The 7,375-nt window shown below is 39.8% G+C and overlaps 1 non-coding gene across 1 annotated transcript; it reads left to right on the forward strand.

Annotated features, from left to right (window-relative positions):
* The first annotated feature begins 6,969 nt into the window (after positions 1 to 6,969).
* On the forward strand, positions 6,970 to 7,077 carry LOC127746278 (small nucleolar RNA R71). Its single transcript, XR_008007898.1, has one exon. It is a non-coding gene; the product is annotated as a small nucleolar RNA R71 (small nucleolar RNA).
* The last annotated feature ends 298 nt before the right edge of the window (positions 7,078 to 7,375 follow it).

Below are 7,375 nucleotides of genomic sequence, written 5' to 3' on the forward strand. Positions count from 1 at the left end.
TGACCGCCACCGCCGCGGCTACACCAGTGCTGCCGGTAACCCCCACATCCCTCACCCCATTCCCTTCCCTCCTCGTCGCCCATTCCTCCTCCTCACCGCCTCTGTCTGCGCGAGCCCACCGCCGCCACCACTGCTGCGCGGCGCCGCTCTTTTCCTCCCCTTTCATTTTTCACTTCTGCTTCTACATTCTAGGTTCCCGTGCCTCATCACTGCCTCTCTGTTTTACTTTCTTTTTCTCTAATTTTGCTTGATTAATTTTAGTTAGCCTAGTGATTGATTCTGCTTGTTAGGTTAGATAGAATTGCATGCTGTTAGGTAGTTAGGTTATGGTTAGAAGATTTTAGGCCTGATAATTGCTCCGTTCCTGTTTACTTTCTGCACGTCCCTGCCTATTTATTGAGTCATGTTGGCCTGATGCTTTGTGTGAATCATGTAACTGCTGTGCTATTTTGTTCACTGCTGCCTTGCTAAACTTCAGTTTTATGATTGAGCTTACCACTGCCTATGCATCTGAAATCCATGTTTCTCTCATGATTGATGTATTTTTGGATTCATATGTGATTTTTGGCTATTTCCTATTATCCGGGAATGTTCCGATTTACAGCCGGAATGCTCCCCAAATTTTTAGAAATTTTGTTGTTCTTCAACTTGCACCTTAGGCATTGAACTTGGCACTTTTGATTTGAGATCTACCTATCTCACACCAAGCTCAACTCCTAGGCTACTTTGGTTAGCATTCCCCTGTCTGTTTTGCTTCCCGTGATATGCTCTGAACCTTGAATATGGCCCATTCTTTTGCAATGATTGGTACATTTTGCATGTGTAACCCTTCTCATTCAACTTGGTTCTTAACTTGCTTTCGTTACACAAAATGCATTTTAATTTTTGCAACACAAATTATTGCACATTTAATGACCACGGCATTGTTGATGACTTATTTCCCTCTTATATGTTGTTATGCACAAATTCATATTTCATCATCAGTGACTGCTTCGTCCTCATGAATGTGAGTGTGCTTGTTTCCATACTTTGTGCATTTCTTTTGATTGAGCCAATCATCATCATACCACTAATTTTTGAACCGGTTCTCTAACCTCTAACTTGATTAACCCACTAACTTCTCTTTTTGTTTTCAAACTAACCTTTTCACCATTTTTTGGATATGACGCTTATTGAGCTTACTAAACAAGCACTGTCCATATATTACTTGATATCTTGATTTGTGGCTTTGACTAAATTTTGATTCTTGTTGCTTGCATTCCAAGAATTCTTTCCTTTTACCTCACTTCATGATAACATGTTACTCCTTGCTTGCTATTCCTCTACTTGGCTTAATTGTTTATATCCTGTTATATCTGTTTTTCAGGATGGCTGACAGAGAGAAAGCCAAGGTTACCTCTAGAAAGTGGAAGACACCTCCATCCTCTACTCTTTCTCCTTGGGCCAATTATGCTAAGAACCCACTCAATGAAAAGGACAAAGAGAACCAGTAGCTACCTGCCACCGATACAAACATGTTTCCTGGTGCACGAAATTGTGATCTCTAATAATGGCATTCAACTTGGTATGCGCATCTACTAACTCAGCACTTTCTTCACAACTTCGCACAACTAACCAGCAAGTGCACTGGGTCGTCCAAGTAATAAACCTTACGTGAGTAAGGGTCGATCCCATGGAGATTGTTGGTATGAAACAAGCTATGGTCATCATGTAAATCTCAGTTAGGCGGATAATAATTGGTTATGGAGTTTTCGAATAATAATAATAAATAAACAGAAAATAAAGATAAAAATACTTATGTAAATCATTGGTGAGAATTTCAGATAAGTGTATGGAGATGCTTTGTCTCTGTTGGATCTCTGCTTTCCTACTGCCTTTCTTCAATCCTTCTTACTCTTTTTCATGGCAAGCTGTATGTAGGGCATCACTGTTGTCAATGGCTACATCCCATCTTCTCAGTGAAAATGGTCCAAATGCTCTGTCACAGCACGGCTAATCATCTGTCAGTTCTCGATCATGTCAGAATAGAATCCATTGATTCTTTTGCGTTTGTCATCACGCCCAACAATCGCAAGTTTGAAGCTCGTCACAGTCATTCAATCCCTGAATCCTACTCGGAATACCACAGACAAGGTTTAGACTTTCCAGATTCTCATGAATGCCGCCATCAATTCTAGCTTATACCACGAAGATTCTAATTAAGGAATCTAAGAGATATGCATTCGGTCTAAGGTAGAACGGAAGTGGTTGTCAGTCACGCGTTCATAGGTGAGAATGATGATGAGTGTCACAGATCATCACATTTGTCATGGTGAAGTGCAACGAATATCTTAGAACAGGAATAAACTGAATTGAATAGAAAATAGTAGTAATTGCATTGAAACTCGAGGTACAGCAAAGCTCCACACCCTTAATCTATGGTGTGTAGAAACTCCACCGTTGAAAATACATAAGTGATGGTCCAGGCATGGCCAAATGGCCAGCCCCCAAAATATGATATGAAATTCGAGATTAGGGAAAAAGACCCCTTGTACAATAGTAAAAAGTTCTATTTATACTAAACTAGCTACTAGGGTTTACAGAAATAAGTCTAAGTGCAGAAATCCACTTCCAGGGCCCACTTTGGTGTGTGATTGGGCTGAGCTTAAGCTTTACACGTGTAGAGGCTTCTCTTGGAGTTGAACGCCAAGTTGTAACGTGTTTTTGGCGTTCAATTCTGGTTCGTGACGTGTTTCTGGCGTTTGACTCCAGAATGCAGCATGGAACTGGTGTTGAGCGCCAGTTTGCGTCATCTAATCTCAAATAAAGTATGGACTATTATATATTCATGGAAAGCTCTGGATGTCTAACTTCCAACGCCGTTGAGAGCACGCCATTTGGAGTTCTTTAGATCCAGAAAATCAATTTCGAGTGCAGGGAGGTCAGAATCCAATAACATCAGCAGTCCTTTGTCACCCTTTTATCAGAGTTTTGCTGAGGTCCCTCAATTCCAGCCAGAAAATACCTGAAATCACAGAAAAATACACAAACTCATAGTAAAGTCCAGAAATGTGAATTTAGCATAAAAACTAATGAAAACGTCCCTAAAAGTAGCTAGATCCTACTAAAAACTACTTAAAAACAATGCTAAAAAGTGTATAAGTTATCTGCTCATCACAACACCAAACTTAAATTGTTGCTTGTCCCCAAGCAACTAAAAATCAAATAGGATAAAAAGAAGAGAATATACTATAAATCCCAAAATATTAGTGAATATTAGTTCTTAATTATATGAGAGGGACTTGTAGCTTTTTGCTTCTGAACAGTTTTGGCATCTCACTTTTTCCTTTGAAGTTTAGAATGATTGGCATCTATAGGAACTTAGAATTTCAGATAGTGTTATTGATTCTCCTAGTTAAGTATGTTGATTCTTGAACACAGCTACTTTTATGAGTCTTGCCCGTGGCCCTAAGCACTTTGATTTCCAGTATTACCACCGGATACATAAATGCCATAGACACATGACTGGGTGAACCTTTTCAGATTGTGACTCAGCTTTGCTAAAGTCCCCAGTTAGAGGTGTCCAGGGTTCTTAAGCACACTCTTTTTGCTTTGGATCACGACTTTAACCACTGAGTCTCAAGCTTTTCACTTGGACCTGCATGCGACAAGCACATGGTTAGGGACTGCTTGATTTAGCCGCTTAGGCCTGGATTTTATTTCCTTGGGCCCTCCTATCCATTGATGGTCAAAGCCTTGGATCCTTTTTACTTTTGCCTTTTGGTTTTAAGGGATATTGGCTTTTTCTGCTTGCTTTTTCTTTTTCTATTTTTTTGCCACTTTTTTTTTCGGAAGCTTTTGCTATTCACTGCTTTTTCTTACTTCAAAAATCAAATTTATGATTTTTCAGATTATCAGTAACATTTCTCTTTGTTCATCATTCTTTCAAGAGCCAACAATTTTTAACATTCATAAACAGCAAGATAAAAAATATGCATTGTTCAAGCATTCGTTCAGAAAACAAAAAGTATTGTCACCACATCAATATAATTAAACTAAATTCAAGGATAAATTCGAACCTCATGTACTTATTGTTCTTTTGTATTGAAACATTTTTCATTTAAGAGAGGTGAAGGATTTATGGAATTATTCATAGCCTTAAGACATAGTTACTAAATACTAATGATCATGTAGTAAAGACACAAAACCTAGACAAACATATAGCATAAAATCAAAAAATAGAGAATTAAGAATAAGGAAGTTAAGGAATGAGTCCACCTTAGTGAAGGTGGCGCCTTCTTGAAGGATCAATAGTGCTTTTGAGCTCCTCTATGTCTCTTCCTTGCCTTTGTTGCTTCATCCCTAGTGATTTTGGTGCTCCTAACCTTAGTTGCTCCCAATAATTGTGTAGAGGAAAATGTATCCCCTGAGGTATCTCAGGGATTTTTTGATGAGGGATTCCTTATGCTCTCTTGATGTGCAGTCAAATGCTCTTCTACTGAGCTATGGACCCTTGAGATGAATCTCTCCATCTCCCATGACTCGGAGGTTGAAGCTTTTGTCTTCCCTTTTCCTTTTCTAGAGGTTTCTCCGGCCTTAGGTGCCATAGGTGGTTATGGAAAAACAAAAAAAGCTATGCTTTTACCACACCAAACTTAGAAATTGCTCGCCCTCGAGCAAAAGAAGAAAGAATAGAAGAAGAAAAAGAAGAAGAAGAAGATATGGAGGAGAGGGATAGAGGTTTTGTATTCAGCGTGTCAAGGATTATCATCCCTGCACCAATGAGGCGTGTAAAATGCCTTCTGCATGCAATCCTGGCGTTCAACACCAGATTGATGCTTGTTTCTGGCGTTGAACGCCAGCTTCATGCTTGTTTGGGGCGTTCAATGCCCATTTGTAGTATGTTTTTGGCGTTGAACGCCAGTTCCATGCTTGTTTCTGGCATTCAGTGCCAGCTCTCCTCAGGGTGTATTCCTGGCATTTAAACGCCAGGATGCTGCTTGTTTCTGGCGTTCAACGCCAGATCCATGCTCTGTTCTGGCATTGAACGCCAGCCAGATGCTCCTTACTGGCGTTTAAACGCCAGTAAGCCCTTCCTCCAGGGTGTGCTTTTTCTTCTACTATTTTTTATTCTGTTTTTAATTTTAGTATTTATTTTGTGACTCCACATGATCATGAACCTAATAAAATATAAAAGAACAATAAAATAAAAATAAAATTAGATAAATAAAAATTGGATTGCCTCCCAATAAGCGCTTCTTTAATGTCAATAGCTTGATAGTGGGCTCTCATGGAGCCTCACAGGTGATCAGGTCAATACTGTAGACTCCCAACACCAAACTTAGAGTTTAGACGTGGGGATTTAACACCAAACTTAGAGTTTGGCTGTGGGCTCCCAACATCAAACTTAGAGTTTGATTGTGGGGGGCTTGTTTGACTCTGTACTGAGAGAAGCTTTTCATGCTTCCTCTCCATGTATACAGAAAAACACCCTTGGGTCTTAAACACAAGGTAGTCCCCATTCAATTGAAGGACTAATTCTCCTCTGTTAACATCTATCACAACTCCTGCTGTGGCTAGGAAAGGTCTTCCAAGGATGATGCATTCACCCTCCTCCTTCCTAGTGTCTAAGATTATGAAATCAACAGGGATGTAAAGGCCTTCCACCTTTACTAACACGTCCTCTACTAATCTATAAGCTTGTCTTACTGACTTATCTGCCATTTGTAATGAGAATATGGCAGGCTGTACCTCAATGATCTCCAGCTTCTCCATTACAGAGAGTGGCATAAGATTTATCCCTGACCCTAGGTTGCACAGAGCCTTCTCAAAGGTCATGGTGCCTATGGTACATGGTATTAATAATTTACCAGGATCTTGTCTCTTTTGAGGTAAAGTTTGCTAAATCCATGTATCTAGTTCACTAATGAGCAAGGGAGGTTCACTTTCCCAAATTTCATTACCAAACAATATGGCATTCAGCTTCATAATGGCTCCTAGATATTGATCAACTTGCTCTCCAGTTACATTTTCATCCTCTTTAGAGGAAGAATAATCTTCAGAGCTCATGAATGGTAGAAGAAGATTTAATGGGATCTCTATGGTCTCTATATGACTTTCAGATCCCTTTGGGTCCTCAATAGGGAGTTCCTTCTTGCTTGAGAGACGTCCCATGAGGTCTTCCTCATTGGGATTCACGTCCTCTCCTTCTTCCCCAGGTTTGGCCATGTTGATTATATCTATGGCCTTGCATTCTCTTTTTGGATTCTCTTCAGTATTGCTTGGGAGAGTACTAAGAGGAGTTTCAGTGACTTTCTTACTCAGCTGGCCCACTTGTGCCTCCAAATTTCTGATGGAGGACCTTGTTTCACTCATGAAACTTAAAGTGGCCTTAGACAAATTAGAGACTAATTTTGCTAAGTTAGAGGTGCTCTTCTCAAAATTCTTTGTCTGTTGCTGAGAAGATGATAAATAAGGCTTGCTATTGCTGAGCCTATTTCTTCCACCATTATTAAAGCCTTGTTGAGGCTTTTGTTGATCCTTCCATGTGAAATTTGGATGATTTCTCCATGATGAATTATAGGTGTTTCCATAAGGTTCACCCATATAATTTACCTCTGCTATTGCAGGGTTCTCAGGATCATAAGCTTCTTCTTCAGAAGATGCCTCTTTAGTACTGTTGGATGTATTTTGCCATCCATTCAGACTTTGAAAAATCATGTTGACTTGCAGAGTCAACATTTTGTTCTGAGTTAATATCGCATTCAGAGCATCAATTTCAAGAACTCCCTTCTTTTGAGGCATCCCATTATTCACGGAATTTCTCTCAGAAGTGTACATGAACTGGTTATTTGCAACCATGTCAATAAGTTCTTGAGCTTCTGCAGGCATTTTCTTTAGGTGAATGGATCCACCTGCAGAATGGTCCATTGACATCTTAGAGAACTCAGATAGACCATAATAGAATATATCTAGAATAGTCCACTCTGAAAGCATGTCAGAAGGACACATTTTGGTCATCTGCTTGTATCTTTCCCAAGCTTCATAGAGGGATTCACCATCTTTTTGTTTGAAAGTCTGAACATCCACTCTCAGCTTGCTCAACTTTTGAGGAGGAAAGAACTTAGCCAAGAAGGCCGCAACCAGCTTATCCCATGAGTCCAGGCTATCTTTAGGCTGTGAGTCCAACCATGTTCTAGCTCTGTCTCTTACAGCAAAAGGGAAAAGCATAAGCCTGTAGACTTTAGGATCTATTCTATTAGTCTTAACAGTCTCACAGATCTACAAGAACTCAGTTAAAAATTGGTAGGGATCTTCTGATGGAAGTCCATGGAACTTGCAGTTCTGTTGCATTAGAGCAACCAGTTGAGGTTTCAGCTCAAAATTGTTTGCTCCA

This window comes from Arachis duranensis, chromosome 3 (genome assembly GCF_000817695.3).
Source record: "Arachis duranensis cultivar V14167 chromosome 3, aradu.V14167.gnm2.J7QH, whole genome shotgun sequence".
NCBI lineage: Eukaryota > Viridiplantae > Streptophyta > Magnoliopsida > Fabales > Fabaceae > Arachis > Arachis duranensis.